Source organism: Lampris incognitus, chromosome 3 (assembly GCF_029633865.1).
Source record: "Lampris incognitus isolate fLamInc1 chromosome 3, fLamInc1.hap2, whole genome shotgun sequence".
NCBI classification, from domain to species: Eukaryota; Metazoa; Chordata; class Actinopteri; order Lampriformes; family Lampridae; genus Lampris; species Lampris incognitus.
The window spans coordinates 23,324,681-23,344,206 of NC_079213.1; the positions used below are offsets into that span (position 1 = coordinate 23,324,681).

At 47.0% G+C, this 19,526-nt stretch overlaps 8 non-coding genes across 8 annotated transcripts; all 8 read right to left on the bottom strand.

Moving 5' to 3' along the window:
* Nucleotides 1–1,772: 1,772 nt before the first annotated feature.
* trnad-guc (transfer RNA aspartic acid (anticodon GUC)) lies at nt 1,773–1,844 on the bottom strand. The gene has a single exon. It is a non-coding gene; the product is annotated as a tRNA-Asp (tRNA).
* Nucleotides 1,845–3,348: 1,504 nt separating this feature from the next.
* On the bottom strand, nt 3,349–3,420 carry trnad-guc (transfer RNA aspartic acid (anticodon GUC)). Its single transcript has one exon. It is a non-coding gene; the product is annotated as a tRNA-Asp (tRNA).
* A 3,089-nt stretch (nt 3,421–6,509) lies between these two features.
* Nucleotides 6,510–6,581, bottom strand: trnad-guc (transfer RNA aspartic acid (anticodon GUC)). Its single transcript has one exon. It is a non-coding gene; the product is annotated as a tRNA-Asp (tRNA).
* A 1,504-nt stretch (nt 6,582–8,085) lies between these two features.
* On the bottom strand, nt 8,086–8,157 carry trnad-guc (transfer RNA aspartic acid (anticodon GUC)). Its single transcript has one exon. It is a non-coding gene; the product is annotated as a tRNA-Asp (tRNA).
* A 1,504-nt stretch (nt 8,158–9,661) lies between these two features.
* Nucleotides 9,662–9,733, bottom strand: trnad-guc (transfer RNA aspartic acid (anticodon GUC)). The gene has a single exon. It is a non-coding gene; the product is annotated as a tRNA-Asp (tRNA).
* Nucleotides 9,734–15,716: 5,983 nt separating this feature from the next.
* trnad-guc (transfer RNA aspartic acid (anticodon GUC)) lies at nt 15,717–15,788 on the bottom strand. Its single transcript has one exon. It is a non-coding gene; the product is annotated as a tRNA-Asp (tRNA).
* Nucleotides 15,789–17,292: 1,504 nt separating this feature from the next.
* Nucleotides 17,293–17,364, bottom strand: trnad-guc (transfer RNA aspartic acid (anticodon GUC)). The gene has a single exon. It is a non-coding gene; the product is annotated as a tRNA-Asp (tRNA).
* Nucleotides 17,365–18,868: 1,504 nt separating this feature from the next.
* trnad-guc (transfer RNA aspartic acid (anticodon GUC)) lies at nt 18,869–18,940 on the bottom strand. Its single transcript has one exon. It is a non-coding gene; the product is annotated as a tRNA-Asp (tRNA).
* Between the last annotated feature and the right edge of the window lie 586 nt (nt 18,941–19,526).

Sequence of the window (19,526 nt, forward strand, 5' to 3'; positions counted from 1 at the left end):
CACTGGGTCTGTTTTCAGCAGTCCACTTGAACCGAAAACTCCACTGACCTCATTCATCCGCTTCACTAGACCCATCTCCACTGCCTCTAGACGACTCAGCAGACAGCTGCCTCTCCCCTTGATCACATACACTGGAAAGGAGTATTGTTTCTCCTTGTAGTTGGTTGTGGCTTGAAACTGTCCTATGCAGCTGATGTTTCCACCTGGGCTTATGAAGCATGTGTCAGGAGGTCCCAGTTTTATGTTTGGCTTCAGCTTTTTAAATGTCCCTTGGTTGATAACAGTAGCGTCAGCCCCCGTGTCAATTTTAAAGGTTATTGGTACATCACTTATTGTTAAACTAACAGTCCAATCTTCCTGACTGCTCTCTTTGCCAACTTCTCCCAGAAAGTACAGCTGTTTAACCTCTTCAGTGACTTCTCTCACCGCTTTAGAGTGACATACACGCTCCCAATGTCCCTTTTTATGACACTTGTTGCACTTACTGTTCGTTGCAGGACACTTCCGCTCATCGGTGTGCTGCGTCTTGCCGCACCTCCCGCATTCATCTACTTTGTTGGTTGCCGGACTGCCGCCACCATGACGCTGTCCGCCCTTTTTGTTTTGGCGTTCGTCCCGCCATCGGACAACATTGACGTTAGCCAGCAGGGCCTCTGGTTGGTTAGCTTGGAGGCTGAGCTGCTTTGTTATTGCCTCCGCCTGGCGCACTTGTTCAATGACTTTCACCAGAGTAAGGTCCGCTGTGAGCTGGAACTGACGGGAGAGCACCTTATCTTTTATGCCCACTACCAGACGATCTCTGATATGTTCATCCCTCTTGTCCCCAAACTCACAGTGTTCAGACAGCTCATACAATGTCCGGATGTACATCTCCGCTGTCTCTCCTGGCTGCTGGCTACGTTGATAGAAGCACGCCCTGTCATGTATGATGTTACGGCGGGGAATAAAGTAGTCGTCGAACTTTTTCAGTACGATATCATAGTCCACTTTATCACCCTCCGCCGCGAAGTCAAACGAGCTGAATATCTTTTCAGCCTCGCTGCCCATTGCATAAATCAGCGAACTCACTTGAGTCTCCCCGTCGTCTTTATCCAGCTTTGTCGCGAGCCTGAAGCGCGAAAACCCTTGTTTCCACTCCGGCCATTCAACGGGGCAGTCAAACTTGAATTCACTCGGCGGATTAAACTTCGGCATGACCGCTCGTGTTCCGATACACAGACTATTCTGACACCATGTAATGTCCGTAGACGCCTTGTCTTACTGACATAAGAATAATTCAAGAACGAGCCGACTTCGTAGGTTCTTAACTGTGTAGCTTTTACTAGCGTTCATCCGACATACAACCTTCATAACATGCGCTTCTAACTTCCTGTATACGTCACACGCACTGCACGTACATCCGTGAGTGGGTCAAGTTAAACACGTGACCTTTCATTCATTACAATTACCTTTCAAATTTAAGTTTCTTCGGCTGTTGAAACATCAGAGACCAAAGGAAACACAGAGAAATCCCAAAATTTATATAGAGGATCTAGAAATGGCAGAAAACTGTCCATATAAGGCCAAAAATAGCTATACCAAAATACTAGGTTTTAATTTAGGCAAAGAGGAAAGAACAGGGAGAGATATTAGATAGGTTTTTACTGTTGCCTTGGTTTGCTGTTGATTTAGTTTTCCCCAGCAAGAAGCAGACAGTCGCACTACTGCCATCGTTGAAGGAAACATAGGGAGAAGTCAACATGGTCACGACTCAAGTCATAAATTGATGTACCCTCCCCGTCGGGGAATTGAACCCCGGTCTCCTGCGTGACAGGCAGGGATACTAGCCACTATACTAACAAGGACTCTCTGCAACGGAAAACGTGGGCCTATTGTTGGCTCTTTACCGGACGGTATGCATATAGAGGACCAGAAAAGAGCTTAATGACAGCATAAGCAACGGATGAACTGAGTCGAGATATTCACCAGCAGTGAGTGGAGGTCTCCTTACATCGTGTCCTAACTGGATGCGAATGTGTGACTATCGTGTCGCATCGGACACTCTGTCCACACTGAAACCGTCATGTAAGAAACCGTGTCCCTATCAGCTTTGCGATCGAGAGCAGACTGGAGAAGTTTCTCGTCCGTGACATAGCGCTTTTCAACGCGAGGGACATCAAGTAAATAAAACAGGGCATCCAACAACATTTCAGCTGAAAACAACCCACTGCATCGTGCACTACAGCGCTGCGTCATTTAAGGCCATTTGGGAAATTTTTGTAAAAAATAAAGCAGTCAAACTAATTAGTTCCTGACGCTCCCTGCCGTCGCATTCAGTTAGGACACAATGTTTGTGAAACTCTATGTGATAACCGTTTTGCCAGACTTTTCTTGGACCCATAACACACCTACAAATTACTGTGTGGTACCTTTGACACTCTTAAAGAGACTTTTTCCAATGTAAAACGAGCTAGCCAGGAGTCGAAGCTAGAATCTTCTGATCCGTAGTCAGACGCGTTATCCATTGCGCCACTAGCCCATAGATGGCAGTTCTGTCTGTTCAATTCAACTCACACATATTACACACACATGGCTTTTGACTGGAAAAGTTGTCTTTCAACTGTTATGCTTTACTGCACGGCGCCTTGAGGTCTAACCAAACTTTCAGTTATAATGGCACGACAGCATGTTGTGCATGGAAATGCATGGGCACTTAATTATTTTTCAGTTAAATTACTCCCAATGCGAAAGTCCTTCATAGAACCATACATTCACAACAACCACTACCATGCCCGGGATTTAAACCCGGTTTGCTGCGCCTGCAGCGCAGCGAACTAAACACCGTACCACCACCACCACCACAGTACAGCACACTACCAATCTTTACACAAAACCGTAAACTGTTTAAAACTGCGCACAAGACAAATTGTGTTGGCACATCACTTTCTCCGTTTATATTTCTCTTGATCTGATGTTGCACAACCTTTGTAAAAGTCCCGTTGTGTCCAACGTTGAAGTCATTGCAGTTCTCTTCTATTCTATTACCTTTCAAATTTAAGTTTCTTCGGCTGTTGAAACATCAGAGACCAAAGGAAACACAGAGAAATCCCAAAATTTATATAGAGGATCTAGAAATAGCAGAAAACTGTCCATATAAGGCCAAAAATAGCTATACCAAAATACTAGGTTTTAATTTAGGCAAAGAGGAAAGAACAGGGAGAGATATTAGATAGGTTTTTACTGTTGCCTTGGTTTGCTGTTGATTTAGTTTTCCCCAGCAAGAAGCAGACAGTCGCACTACTGCCATCGTTGAAGGAAACATAGGGAGAAGTCAACATGGTAACGACTCAAGTCATAAATTGATGTACCCTCCCTGTCGGGGAATTGAACCCCGGTCTCCTGCGTGACAGGCAGGGATACTAGCCACTATACTAACAAGGACTCTCTGCAACGGAAAACGTGGGCCTATTGTTGCCTCTTTACCGGACGGTATGCATATAGAGGACCAGAAAAGAGCTTAATGACAGCATAAGCAACGGATGAACTGAGTCGAGATATTCACCAGCAGTGAGTGGAGGTCTCCTTACATCGTGTCCTAACTGGACGCGAATGTGTGACTATCGTGTCGCATCGGACACTCTGTCCACACTGAAACCGTCATGTAAGAAACCGTGTCCCTATCAGCTTTGCGATCGAGAGCAGACTGGAGAAGTTTCTCGTCCGTGACATAGCGCTTTTCAACGCGAGGGACATCAAGTAAATAAAACAGGGCATCCAACAACATTTCAGCTGAAAACAACCCACTGCATCGTGCACTACAGCGCTGCGTCATTTGAGGCCATTTGGGAAATTTTTGTAAAAAATAAAGCAGTCAAACTAATTAGTTCCAGACGCTCCCTGCCGTCGCATTCAGTTAGGACACAATGTTTGTGAAACTCTATGTGATAACCGTTTTGCCAGACTTTTCTTGGACCCATAACACACCTACAAATTACTGTGTGGTACCTTTGACACTCTTAAAGAGACTTTTTCCCATGTAAAACGAGCTAGCCAGGAGTCGAAGCTAGAATCATCTGATCCGTAACCAGACGCGTTATCCATTGCGCCACTAGCCCATAGATGGCACCTTTGTCTGTTCAATTCAACTCACACATATTACACACACATGGCTTTTGACTGGAAAAGTTGTCTTTCAACTGTTATGCTTTACTGCACGGCGCCTTGAGGTCTAACCAAACTTTCAGTTATAATGGCACGATAGCATGTTGTGCATGGAAATGCATGGGCACTTAATTATTTTTCAGTTAAATTACTCCCAATGCGAAAGTCCTTCATAGAACCATAAATTCACAACAACCACTACCATGCCCGGGATTCAAACCCGGTTTGCTGCGCCTGCAGCGCAGAGAACTAAACACCGTACCACCACCACCACAGTACAGCACACTACCAATCTTTACACAAAACCGTAAACTGTTTAAAACTGCGCACAAGACAAATTGTGTTGGTACATCACTTTCTCCGTTTATATTTCTCTTGATCTGATGTTGCACAACCTTTGTAAAAGTCCCGTTGTGTCCAACGTTGAAGTCATTGCAGTTCTCTTCTATTCTATTACCTTTCAAATTTAAGTTCCTTTGCCTAAATTAAAACCTAGTATTTTGGTATAGCTATTTTTGGCCTTTTATGGACAGTTTTCTGCTATTTCTAGATCCTCTATATAAAGTTTTGGATTTCTCTGTGTTTACTTTTGCCTCTGATGTTTCAACAGCCAAAGAGGAAAGAGCAGGCAGAGATATTAGATAGGTTTTTACTGTTGCCTTGGTTTGCTGTTGATTTAGTTTTCCCCAGCAAGAAGCAGGCAGTCGCACTGCTGCCATCGTTGAAGAAAACATAAGAAGAAGTCAACATGCTAACGACTCAAGTCATAAATTAATGCATCCTCCCCGTCGGGGAGTTGAACCCCGGTCTCCCGCGTGACAGGCAGGGATACGAGCCCCTATACTAACGAGGACTCTCTGCAATGGAAAACGTGGGCCTATTGTTTGCTCTTTACCGGACGGTATGCATATAGAGGACCAGAAAAGAGCTAAATGACAGCATAACCAACGGATGAACTGAGTCGAGATATTCACCAGCAGAGAGTGGAAGTCTCCTTACATCGTGTCCTAACTGGACGCGAATGTGTGACTATCGTGTCGCATCGGACACTCTGTCCACACTGAAACCGTCATGTAAGAAACCGTGTCCCTATCAGCTTTGCGATCGAGAGCAGACTGGAGAAGTTTCTCGTCCGTGACATAACGCTTTTCAACGCGAGGGACATCAAGTAAATAAAACAGGGCATCCAACAACATTTCAACTGAAAACAACCCACTGCATCGTCCACTACAGCGCTGCGTCATTCGAGGCCATTTGGGACATTTTTGTAAAAATTAAAGCAGTCAAACTAATTAGTTGCTGAAGCTCCCTCGGGTCGCATTCAGTTAGGAAACACAGGGGTTAGTGTTGGTGAAACTCTATATGATAACCACTTTGCCAGACTTTTCTTGGACTCATAACACACCTACAAATTACTGTGTGGTACCTTGGACACTCTAAAAGAGACTTTTTCCCACGTAAAACGAGCTAGCCAGGAGTCGAAGCTAGAATCTTCTGATCCGTAGTCAGACGCGTTATCCATTGCGCCACTAGCCCAAAGATGGCACTTCTGTCTGTTCAATTCAACTCACACATATTACACACACATGGCTTTTGACTAGAAAAATACTCTTTCAACTGTTATGCTTTACTGCACGGCGCCTTGAGGTCTAACCAAACTTTCAGTTATAATGGCACGATAGCATGTTGTGCATGGAAAGGGATGGGCACTTAATTATTTTTCAGTTAAATTACTCCCAATGCGAAAGTCCTTCATAGAACCATAAATTCACAACAACCACTACCATGCCCGGGATTCAAACCCAGTTTGCTGCGCCTGCAGCGCAGCGAACTAAACACCGTACCACCACCACCACAACCACTGTACAGCACACTACCAATCTTTACACAAAACCGTAAACTGTTTAAAACTGCGCACAAGACAAATTGTGTTGGCACATCACTTTCTCCGTTTATATTTCTCTTGATCTGATGTTGCACAACCTTTGTAAAAGTCCCGTTGTGTCCAACGTTGAAGTCATTGCAGTTCTCTTCTATTCTATTACCTTTCAAATTTAAGTTTCTTCGGCTGTTGAAACATCAGAGACCAAAGGAAACACAGAGAAATCCCAAAATTTATATAGAGGATCTAGAAATAGCAGAAAACTGTCCATATAAGGCCAAAAATAGCTATACCAAAATACTAGGTTTTAATTTAGGCAAAGAGGAAAGAACAGGGAGAGATATTAGATAGGTTTTTACTGTTGCCTTGGTTTGCTGTTGATTTAGTTTTCCCCAGCAAGAAGCAGACAGTCGCACTACTGCCATCGTTGAAGGAAACATAGGGAGAAGTCAACATGGTAACGACTCAAGTCATAAATTGATGTACCCTCCCCGTCGGGGAATTGAACCCCGGTCTCCTGCGTGACAGGCAGGGATACTAGCCACTATACTAACAAGGACTCTCTGCAACGGAAAACGTGGGCCTATTGTTGGCTCTTTACCGGACGGTATGCATATAGAGGACCAGAAAAGAGCTTAATGACAGCATAAGCAACGGATGAACTGAGTAGAGATATTCACCAGCAGTGAGTGGAGGTCTCCTTACATCGTGTCCTATCTGGATGCGAATGTGTGACTATCGTGTCGCATCGGACACTCTGTCCACACTGAAACCGTCATGTAAGAAACCGTGTCCCTATCAGCTTTGCGATCGAGAGCAGACTGGAGAAGTTTCTCGTCCGTGACATAGCGCTTTTCAACGCGAGGGACATCAAGTAAATAAAACAGGGCATCCAACAACATTTCAGCAGAAAACAACCCACTGCATCGTGAACTACAGCGCTGCGTCATTTAAGGCCATTTGGGAAATTTTTGTAAAAAATAAAGCAGTCAAACTAATTAGTTCCTGACGCTCCCTGCCGTCGCATTCAGTTAGGACACAATGTTGGTGAAACTCTATGTGATAACCGTTTTGCCAGACTTTTCTTGGACCCATAACACACCTACAAATTACTGTGTGGTACCTTTGACACTCTTAAAGAGACTTTTTCCAATGTAAAACGAGCTAGCCAGGAGTCGAAGCTAGAATCTTCTGATCCGTAGTCAGACGCGTTATCCATTGAGCCACTAGCCCATAGATGGCAGCTCTGTCTGTTCAATTCAACTCACACATATTACACACACATGGCTTTTGACTGGAAAAATACTCTTTCAACTGTTATGCTTTACTGCACGGCGCCTTGAGGTCTAACCAAACTTTCAGTTATAATGGCACGATAGCATGTTGTGCATGGAAATGCATGGGCACTTAATTATTTTTCAGTTAAATTACTCCCAATGCGAAAGTCCTTCATAGAACCATAAATTCACAACAACCACTACCATGCCCGGGATTCAAACCCGGTTTGCTGCGCCTGCAGCGCAGAGAACTAAACACCTTCCCACCACCACCACCACAGTACGGCACACTACCAATCTTTACACAAAACCGTAAACTGTTTAAAACTGCGCACAAGACAAATTGTGTTGGCACATCACTTTCTCCGTTTATATTTCTCTTGATCTGATGTTGCACAACCTTTGTAAAAGTCCCGTTGTGTCCAACGTTGAAGTCATTGCAGTTCTCTTCTATTCTATTACCTTTCAAATTTAAGTTTCTTCGGCTGTTGAAACATCAGAGACCAAAGGAAACACAGAGAAATCCCAAAATTTATATAGAGGATCTAGAAATAGCAGAAAACTGTCCATATAAGGCCAAAAATAGCTATACCAAAATACTAGGTTTTAATTTAGGCAAAGAGGAAAGAACAGGGAGAGATATTAGATAGGTTTTTACTGTTGCCTTGGTTTGCTGTTGATTTAGTTTTCCCCAGCAAGAAGCAGACAGTCGCACTACTGCCATCGTTGAAGGAAACATAGGGAGAAGTCAACATGGTAACGACTCAAGTCATAAATTGATGTACCCTCCCCGTCGGGGAATTGAACCCCGGTCTCCTGCGTGACAGGCAGGGATACTAGCCACTATACTAACGAGGACTCTCTGCAACGGAAAACGTGGGCCTATTGTTGGCTCTTTACCGGACGGTATGCATATAGAGGACCAGAAAAGAGCTTAATGACAGCATAAGCAACGGATGAACTGAGTCGAGATATTCACCAGCAGTGAGTGGAGGTCTCCTTACATCGTGTCCTAACTGGATGCGAATGTGTGACTATCGTGTCGCATCGGACACTCTGTCCACACTGAAACCGTCATGTAAGAAACCGTGTCCCTATCAGCTTTGCGATCGAGAGCAGACTGGAGAAGTTTCTCGTCCGTGACATAGCGCTTTTCAACGCGAGGGACATCAAGTAAATAAAACAGGGCATCCAACAACATTTCAGCTGAAAACAACCCACTGCATCGTGCACTACAGCGCTGCGTCATTTAAGGCCATTTGGGAAATTTTTGTAAAAAATAAAGCAGTCAAACTTATTAGTTCCTGACGCTCCCTGCCGTCGCATTCAGTTAGGACACAATGTTTGTGAAACTCTATGTGATAACCGTTTTGCCAGACTTTTCTTGGACCCATAACACACCTACAAATTACTGTGTGGTACCTTTGACACTCTTAAAGAGACTTTTTCCAATGTAAAACGAGCTAGCCAGGAGTCGAAGCTAGAATCTTCTGATCCGTAGTCAGACGCGTTATCCATTGCGCCACTAGCCCATAGATGGCAGCTCTGTCTGTTCAATTCAACTCACACATATTACACACACATGGCTTTTGACTGGAAAAATACTCTTTCAACTGTTATGCTTTACTGCACGGCGCCTTGAGGTCTAACCAAACTTTCAGTTATAATGGCACGATAGCATGTTGTGCATGGAAATGCATGGGCACTTAATTATTTTTCACTTAAATTACTCCCAATGCGAAAGTCCTTCATAGAACCATAAATTCACAACAACCACTACCATGCCCGGGATTCAAACCCGGTTTGCTGCGCCTGCAGCGCAGCGAACTAAACACCGTACCACCACCACCACCACAGTACAGCACGCTACCAATCTTTACACAAAACCGTAAACTGTTTAAAACTGCGCACAAGACAAATTGTGTTGGCACATCACTTTCTCCGTTTATATTTCTCTTGATCTGATGTTGCACAACCTTTGTAAAAGTCCCGTTGTGTCCAACGTTGAAGTCATTGCAGTTCTCTTCTATTCTATTACCTTTCAAATTTAAGTTTCTTCGGCTGTTGAAACATCAGAGACCAAAGGAAACACAGAGAAATCCCAAAATTTATATAGAGGATCTAGAAATAGCAGAAAACTGTCCATATAAGGCCAAAAATAGCTATACCAAAATACTAGGTTTTAATTTAGGCAAAGAGGAAAGAACAGGGAGAGATATTAGATAGGTTTTTACTGTTGCCTCGGTTTGCTGTTGATTTAGTTTTCCCCAGCAAGAAGCAGACAGTCGCACTACTGCCATCGTTGAAGGAAACATAGGGAGAAGTCAACATGGTCACGACTCAAGTCATAAATTGATGTACCCTCCCCGTCGGGGAATTGAACCCCGGTCTCCTGCGTGACAGGCAGGGATACTAGCCACTATACTAACAAGGACTCTCTGCAACGGAAAACGTGGGCCTATTGTTGGCTCTTTACCGGACGGTATGCATATAGAGGACCAGAAAAGAGCTTAATGACAGCATAAGCAACGGATGAACTGAGTCGAGATATTCACCAGCAGTGAGTGGAGGTCTCCTTACATCGTGTCCTAACTGGATGCGAATGTGTGACTATCGTGTCGCATCGGACACTCTGTCCACACTGAAACCGTCATGTAAGAAACCGTGTCCCTATCAGCTTTGCGATCGAGAGCAGACTGGAGAAGTTTCTCGTCCGTGACATAGCGCTTTTCAACGCGAGGGACATCAAGTAAATAAAACAGGGCATCCAACAACATTTCAGCTGAAAACAACCCACTGCATCGTGCACTACAGCGCTGCGTCATTTAAGGCCATTTGGGAAATTTTTGTAAAAAATAAAGCAGTCAAACTAATTAGTTCCTGACGCTCCCTGCCGTCGCATTCAGTTAGGACACAATGTTTGTGAAACTCTATGTGATAACCGTGTTGCCAGACTTTTCTTGGACTCGTAACACACCTACAAATTACTGTGTGGTACCTTGGACACTCTAAAAAAGACTTTTTCCCACGTAAAACGAGCTAGCCAGGAGTCGAAGCTAGAATCTTCTGATCCGTAGTCAGACGCGTTATCCATTGCGCCACTAGCCCAAAGATGGCACTATTGTATTTAGAAATCACGTCAGGACACAGCGCTGTCGCTCGACACAACCTCTCCGTGGCATTCTTTATTTTGACTGACACAGCATCAAAGGCAGACCCGATCAAACAACCCAGAGCCCGCAGGCATCACCAATCGATCCCAGCACAATAGAACAGCACCAAATCAAATGCAGCACTGTCGATGTGTGCATACATAACATTTCCCCCCCCCCCCCCGGGCAGGATTTCAAACATGAAAGGTTGACACAAAGTCCTCTAGGTGGCCAGGGCGTAAACGTGTGCGAACAGGTCGCGGGGCGGCCTGAGGCTGGGCAGGCCGAGGTGGGGAGGGAGATGGCAGGGGGAGCTGAGGCCCAGAAATGTCTGGGGCCCGTGTAGGAGCTGCATGAAGCCCCGGGGCGTCTCGCCATGCTGAGGGAATGGCTATGGTTGTGTCACCAGCTGTGTGTGGCGGAGCTGACACCTTCCGTAGACGACTGGAGTGCCACCGAGTGCCATCGCTGAGGAGGTAAGTGGCTGGGCCCAGCTGACGGGTGACTTGGAGAGGAGATGACCAGTATGAAGCCATTTTATTGTCCCTGTGGGGCCTGCGGACCCTGACCCAGTCTGACACATTGATGTCTGGCACCCTGGTTCGTTTTGACTGGTCAAACCGTTGCTTCATCCGCGTCTGCTGACGAGTGACTGAGGCTCTGACCCCAGAGGGAGGTGCCTGAGGTGTGGAGGGGCGGAGCCTGTCAAGGGGCATGCACAGTTCCCGGCCTAGCATGAGAGAGGCTGGGGAGACGCCTGTGGTCGAGTGCTGTGTGGCCCGATAGTGTAGCAGAGTGTGACGAATGGCCTGCGTGAAAGAGCACCCTTGGGCCATGTGTGCTCTGAGGCCGTTCTTCAGTGACTGGTGAAAACGTTCAACGCCGCCATTGGCCTGGGGGTGGTAGTACGCAGTGCGTATATGACGGATGCCCTTGCTTTCGAGATAAGCAGTGAACTCAGCAGAGACCATCTGAGGGCCGTTGTCAGTGGTGATGGCCTTTGGGAGGCCCCAGCGAGAGAAAAGAGAGTCCAGGAAGTCGATGATGATCTGTGAGGTCACAGTGCCGGAAGTGGTGAGTTCAGGCCATTTTGAGTGTAGATCGTAGGCGACCACCATGAAGCGTTGGTGGTGGGGAACTCCATGGATCTCACCACAAATGTCCAACTGCAGGTGTTCCCAGGGCTGAGAGGGCCAGGCGAGAGGTTGCAGGGGTGGGGGAGCCTGGTGGCCAGTCTTGCCACTCACAAGGCAGGCAGAACAGTCCTTCACCAGAGCCTCAATATCTCTGTCTATCCCCGGCCACCACACCAGGTCTCGGCAGCGCTGTTTCAGTTTCACAATGCCCAGGTGGCCTTCATGCGCCGTATTCAAAACACGTGCACGGAGAGCAGCTGGGACCACTGTGCAAAACCCACGTGCCACGCAGGTGTCGTTCCAGCAGGAGAGCTCCTGTCTGACTCGGGCGAACGCAGCCAGCTCCTCTGGGACCTTGTGAGGCCAGCCGTTCTGGATGTAGGTGCGGAGCTGGGAGAGGACAGGGTCCTGTTCGGAGGCTGCCCTCAGCTCCTGCAGAGAGACAGTGGCCTGGAGGGGTGTGTGTAGCATTTGGACAATGTCCTTTTCCACACAGTCAGTGTCCGTCTGTGGAGCTGGGGTGGAGACAGAGCGAGAGAGCAGGTCGGCGACAACATTGTCTCTGCCTGGGGTGAACTGCAGGCTGAAGTTGTACTGGCGGAGGCGGTCAGACCAGCGGTGCAGCCTCAGGGGTTTGTGGCCTGTCCCAGATGTGGACAGCAGCGCTGTCAGGGCCTGGTGATCTGTCCTGAGGGTGAAGGAGCGGCCATAGAGGTAGAGGTGCCACCTTTCACAAGCCCAGATACAGGCTAACGCCTCACGCTCACCCACGGAGTACCGCTGCTCGGTCAGGTTGAGGGCACGGGAGGCGAAGGCAATGGGCTTCTCCACACCGTTCTGGGTTTGAGACAGCACGGCCCCTATCGCTGTGGCTGATGCGTCACAGGTCACAAAGGTGGAGCTGGAGATGTTGAAGTGAGCCAACACTGGTGGTGAAGTCAGTTGAGTCTTGAGATCACGCACAGCGTCACTGCATGCCTTTGACCACACCCATGGCTCGTCCTTACGCAGCAGCTGGCGCAGGGGGGCTGTGGTCGCAGAGTACTGGGGAAGAAACCTCAGGTAGTAACTTGTCATACCCAGGAAGGAGGCGACCTGGGCGGCCGAGCTGGGCTCAGGGATGGCCTGAATGGCGTCCACGTTGGATTGTAGTGGAGTTGCACCGCTCGCTGACAGCCGGAACCCCACGAAGTCGATGGCTGGCACAGAGAGGACACATTTCTCAGCATTGAGAGTTAGCTTGTGCTTGGACAGGGCTGCGAAGACCATGTTAAGGCGCTTGTCGTGGATTTCACTGGTGGGCCCGTGTACCACTATATCGTCCAGATAAATGGCCACGCCCAGTATGCCAGCCAGCACGGAGACCATGATTTTCTGGAAGCAGCTAGGGGCGGAGCTGAGACCGAAAGGCATCCTGGTGTAGCGAAACACTCCTGCATGTGTCACAAAGGCTGTGAGGTTTCGGCTGCTGGGGTGGAGGGGCACCTGTAAGTACCCCTGTCTGAGGTCGAGCTTGGAGAACACCTCAGAGCCATAGAACTGAGCAGTGAGTTCTTCTGAGGTGGGCAGTGGATACTTATCAGGGACCACTGCCTTATTTACTGCACGTAGATCGACGCAGACACGCAGGCCCCCCGACTTCTTCTTAGCCACCACGAGGTTTGAGACCCAAGGTGACGCGTCCACCGGTTCAATGATGCCAGCTTCCAGCAGTTGTTGCAGCTCGGCGGAGACCCCATCACGGAGAGCCAACGGGATGCGGCGCAGTGGTTGGATGACAGATTTCACAGCAGGGTTGAGGAGAGGTTGATGGGTGAAGGCGGAGAGGCAGCCAAGCCCCATAAACAGCGATGGCCACTTCTGCTGCCAAGGTGTGGCGACAGTCAGGATTGCTGCCCCCCTTGTGTCTAAGAGGGAGAACCCCAGAGCGGAGAACAGGTCCAGGCCCATCAGGTTGGCCCCACGGCGTGCCACATGAAAAACTGCATTAGGCACCAGCTTGGTTCCATAGCGGACAGTCAGTTGGAGAGAGCCAACCAGATCGATTTTGGAGTCACCATACCCACAGAGGACAGCTGAGGGTGCGGACAGTGGCAGTGAACCGAAAAATTGACTGTAGGTATCAACATTCAGGAGAGACACACTTGCACCGGTGTCCAACAGCAGGGGAATGCACACATCATTAATGTTGACTGTGCATGATTTGAATGACACTGGCGCAGAGCTCACCTTGTGAATGACGGCGGTTGAAGACTGGGGGGTGTGGCCCTCTGACCCAGCCGGGGAAGATCGACAGACGTTGGCAAAGTGATTGTGCTTACCGCAGCTACGGCATGTCTGGCCACGGGCAGGGCAGTTCTGAGCCCTTGAAACATGAGACCGAGACCCACAGTTACCACAGGACTGTTGAGGGCGGGGCCGAGAACGCCGTCGTTGCAGTTGCAAGACGTCCCCAGTGGAGTCGGCGCCCGCCTCGCTCTGGCTGGATTGCGTCCCGAGGGGCAGCCGTGAGTAGAGGGAGGAGTCGTTGGCAGCTTGACTGGAGGTGGCCACTTGCTGTGTATTTAGCATAGCAGCACACTCAGCTGCTCCCTCAACCTGTAGTGCGATGGTAATTGCTCTGGACAGCAGCAGATCATCTTTTTCCAGCAGGAGATTCTCACGCACCTTTGCGTTGTTGGTGTGTTCGATTAGCTGGTCGCGAACCATCTCGTCCTGAAGCGGGCCAAACTTGCATGAGCTAGCTAGCCCTCGCAAATTAGCTACGTACTGCCGCACAGACTCACCAGGCAGTTGGTGTCGCTGACGGAATATAAATCGCCGAAGGAGGGCACTCTGTGGAGCAGTGAAATGGGTGCTCATAAGTCCCACAGCTTCGGCAAAGCTTGTGACGTTCCCCAGAGTCCCGAGCACACGATGACCCTCTGCTCCCAAGCAGTGAAGCAACAGAGCCGTCTTCCTAGCCTGGCTCACGTCGTCGAGCCCTGAGGCGATGATGTAATTTTCAAAACTATGTAGCCAGCGAGTCCATGGTACCGGAGGCTCGCCAGGTAATGCCAGGAAGGGGGCAGGTGGTGGGAGAGAGATATCAGCCATCCTCGTCGCCAATATTGTATTTAGAAATCACGTCAGGACACAGCGCTGTCGCTCGACACAACCTCTCCGTGGCATTCTTTATTTTGACTGACACAGCATCAAAGGCAGACCCGATCAAACAACCCAGAGCCCGCAGGCATCACCAATCGATCCCAGCACAATAGAACAGCACCAAATCAAATGCAGCACTGTCGATGTGTGCATACATAACAGGCACCTTTGTCTGTTCAATTCAACTCACACATATTACACACACATGGCTTTTGACTAGAAAAATACTCTTTCAACTGTTATGCTTTACTGCACGGCGCCTTGAGGTCTAACCAAACTTTCAGTTATAATGGCACGATAGCATGTTGTGCATGGAAATGCATGGGCACTTAATTATTTTTCAGTTAAATTACTCCCAATGCGAAAGTCCTTCATAGAACCATAAATTCACAACAACCACTACCATGCCCGGGATTCAAACCCGGTTTGCTGCGCCTGCAGCGCAGAGAACTAAACACCGTACCACCACCACCACAGTACAGCACACTACCAATCTTTACACAAAACCGTAAACTGTTTAAAACTGCGCACAAGACAAATTGTGTTGGCACATCACTTTCTCCGTTTATATTTCTCTTGATCTGATGTTGCACAACCTTTGTAAAAGTCCCGTTGTGTCCAACGTTGAAGTCATTGCAGTTCTCTTCTATTCTATTACCTTTCAAATTTAAGTTTCTTCGGCTGTTGAAACATCAGAGACCAAAGGAAACACAGAGAAATCCCAAAATTTATATAGAGGATCTAGAAATAGCAGAAAACTGTCCATATAAGGCCAAAAATAGCTATACCAAAATACTAGGTTTTAATTTAGGCAAAGAGGAAAGAACAGGGAGAGATATTAGATAGGTTTTTACTGTTGCCTTGGTTTGCTGTTGATTTAGTTTTCCCCAGCAAGAAGCAGACAGTCGCACTACTGCCATCGTTGAAGGAAACATAGGGAGAAGTCAACATGGTAACGACTCAAGTCATAAATTGATGTACCCTCCCCGTCGGGGAATTGAACCCCGGTCTCCTGCGTGACAGGCAGGGATACTAGCCACTATACTAACGAGGACTCTCTGCAACGGAAAACGTGGGCCTATTGTTGGCTCTTTACCGGACGGTATGCATATAGAGGACCAGAAAAGAGCTTAATGACAGCATAAGCAACGGATGAACTGAGTCGAGATATTCACCAGCAGTGAGTGGAGGTCTCCTTACATCGTGTCCTAACTGGATGCGAATGTGTGACTATCGTGTCGCATCGGACACTCTGTCCACACTGAAACCGTCATGTAAGAAACCGTGTCCCTATCAGCTTTGCGATCGAGAGCAGACTGGAGAAGTTTCTCGTCCGTGACATAGCGCTTTTCAACGCGAGGGACATCAAGTAAATAAAACAGGGCATCCAACAACATTTCAGCTGAAAACAACCCACTGCATCGTGCACTACAGCGCTGCGTCATTTAAGGCCATTTGGGAAATTTTTGTAAAAAATAAAGCAGTCAAACTTATTAGTTCCTGACGCTCCCTGCCGTCGCATTCAGTTAGGACACAATGTTTGTGAAACTCTATGTGATAACCGTTTTGCCAGACTTTTCTTGGACCCATAACACACCTACAAATTACTGTGTGGTACCTTTGACACTCTTAAAGAGACTTTTTCCAATGTAAAACGAGCTAGCCAGGAGTCGAAGCTAGAATCTTCTGATCCGTAGTCAGACGCGTTATCCATTGCGCCACTAGCCCATAGATGGCAGCTCTGTCTGTTCAATTCAACTCACACATATTACACACACATGGCTTTTGACTGGAAAAATACTCTTTCAACTGTTATGCTTTACTGCACGGCGCCTTGAGGTCTAACCAAACTTTCAGTTATAATGGCACGATAGCATGTTGTGCATGGAAATGCATGGGCACTTAATTATTTTTCACTTAAATTACTCCCAATGCGAAAGTCCTTCATAGAACCATAAATTCACAACAACCACTACCATGCCCGGGATTCAAACCCGGTTTGCTGCGCCTGCAGCGCAGCGAACTAAACACCGTACCACCACCACCACCACAGTACAGCACACTACCAATCTTTACACAAAACCGTAAACTGTTTAAAACTGCGCACAAGACAAATTGTGTTGGCACATCACTTTCTCCGTTTATATTTCTCTTGATCTGATGTTGCACAACCTTTGTAAAAGTCCCGTTGTGTCCAACGTTGAAGTCATTGCAGTTCTCTTCTATTCTATTACCTTTCAAATTTAAGTTTCTTCGGCTGTTGAAACATCAGAGACCAAAGGAAACACAGAGAAATCCCAAAATTTATATAGAGGATCTAGAAATAGCAGAAAACTGTCCATATAAGGCCAAAAATAGCTATACCAAAATACTAGGTTTTAATTTAGGCAAAGAGGAAAGAACAGGGAGAGATATTAGATAGGTTTTTACTGTTGCCTCGGTTTGCTGTTGATTTAGTTTTCCCCAGCAAGAAGCAGACAGTCGCACTACTGCCATCGTTGAAGGAAACATAGGGAGAAGTCAACATGGTCACGACTCAAGTCATAAATTGATGTACCCTCCCCGTCGGGGAATTGAACCCCGGTCTCCTGCGTGACAGGCAGGGATACTAGCCACTATACTAACAAGGACTCTCTGCAACGGAAAACGTGGGCCTATTGTTGGCTCTTTACCGGACGGTATGCATATAGAGGACCAGAAAAGAGCTTAATGACAGCATAAGCAACGGATGAACTGAGTCGAGATATTCACCAGCAGTGAGTGGAGGTCTCCTTACATCGTGTCCTAACTGGATGCGAATGTGTGACTATCGTGTCGCATCGGACACTCTGTCCACACTGAAACCGTCATGTAAGAAACCGTGTCCCTATCAGCTTTGCGATCGAGAGCAGACTGGAGAAGTTTCTCGTCCGTGACATAGCGCTTTTCAACGCGAGGGACATCAAGTAAATAAAACAGGGCATCCAACAACATTTCAGCTGAAAACAACCCACTGCATCGTGCACTACAGCGCTGCGTCATTTAAGGCCATTTGGGAAATTTTTGTAAAAAATAAAGCAGTCAAACTAATTAGTTCCTGACGCTCCCTGCCGTCGCATTCAGTTAGGACACAATGTTTGTGAAACTCTATGTGATAACCGTGTTGCCAGACTTTTCTTGGACTCGTAACACACCTACAAATTACTGTGTGGTACCTTGGACACTCTAAAAAAGACTTTTTCCCACGTAAAACGAGCTAGCCAGGAGTCGAAGCTAGAATCTTCTGATCCGTAGTCAGACGCGTTATCCATTGCGCCACTAGCCCATAGATGGCAGCTCTGTCTGTTCAATTCAACTCACACATATTACACACACATGGCTTTTGACTAGAAAAATACTCTTTCAACTGTTATGCTTTACTGCACGGCGCCTTGAGGTCTAACCAAACTTTCAGTTATAATGGCACGATAGCATGTTGTGCATGGAAATGCATGGGCACTTAATTATTTTTCAGTTAAATTACTCCCAATGCGAAAGTCCTTCATAGAACCATAAATTCACAACAACCACTACCATGCCCGGGATTCAAACCCGGTTTGCTGCGCCTGCAGCGCAGAGAACTAAACACCGTACCACCACCACCACCACAGTACAGCACACTACCAATGTTTACACAAAACCGTAAACTGTTTAAAACTGCGCACAAGACAAATTGTGTTGGCACATCACTTTCTCCGTTTATATTTCTCTTGATCTGATGTTGCACAACCTTTGTAAAAGTCCCGTTGTGTCCAACGTTGAAGTCATTGCAGTTCTCTTCTATTCTATTACCTTTCAAATTTAAGTTTCTTCGGCTGTTGAAACATCAGAGACCAAAGGAAACACAGAGAAATCCCAAAATTTATATAGAGGATCTAGAAATAGCAGAAAACTGTCCATATAAGGCCAAAAATAGCTATACCAAAATACTAGGTTTTAATTTAGGCAAAGAGGAAAGAACAGGGAGAGATATTAGATAGGTTTTTACTGTTGCCTTGGTTTGCTGTTGATTTAGTTTTCCCCAGCAAGAAGCAGACAGTCGCACTACTGCCATCGTTGAAGGAAACATAGGGAGAAGTCAACATGGTAACGACTCAAGTCATAAATTGATGTACCCTCCCCGTCGGGGAATTGAACCCCGGTCTCCTGCGTGACAGGCAGGGATACTAGCCACTATACTAACGAGGACTCTCTGCAACGGAAAACGTGGGCCTATTGTTGGCTCTTTACCGGACGGTATGCATATAGAGGACCAGAAAAGAGCTTAATGACAGCATAAGCAACGGATGAACTGAGTCGAGATATTCACCAGCAGTGAGTGGAGGTCTCCTTACATCGTGTCCTAACTGGATGCGAATGTGTGACTATCGTGTCGCATCGGACACTCTGTCCACACTGAAACCGTCATGTAAGAAACCGTGTCCCTATCAGCTTTGCGATCGAGAGCAGACTGGAGAAGTTTCTCGTCCGTGACATAGCGCTTTTCAACGCGAGGGACATCAAGTAAATAAAACAGGGCATCCAACAACATTTCAGCTGAAAACAACCCACTGCATCGTGCACTACAGCGCTGCGTCATTTAAGGCCATTTGGGAAATTTTTGTAAAAAATAAAGCAGTCAAACTTATTAGTTCCTGACGCTCCCTGCCGTCGCATTCAGTTAGGACACAATGTTTGTGAAACTCTATGTGATAACCGTTTTGCCAGACTTTTCTTGGACCCATAACACACCTACAAATTACTGTGTGGTACCTTTGACACTCTTAAAGAGACT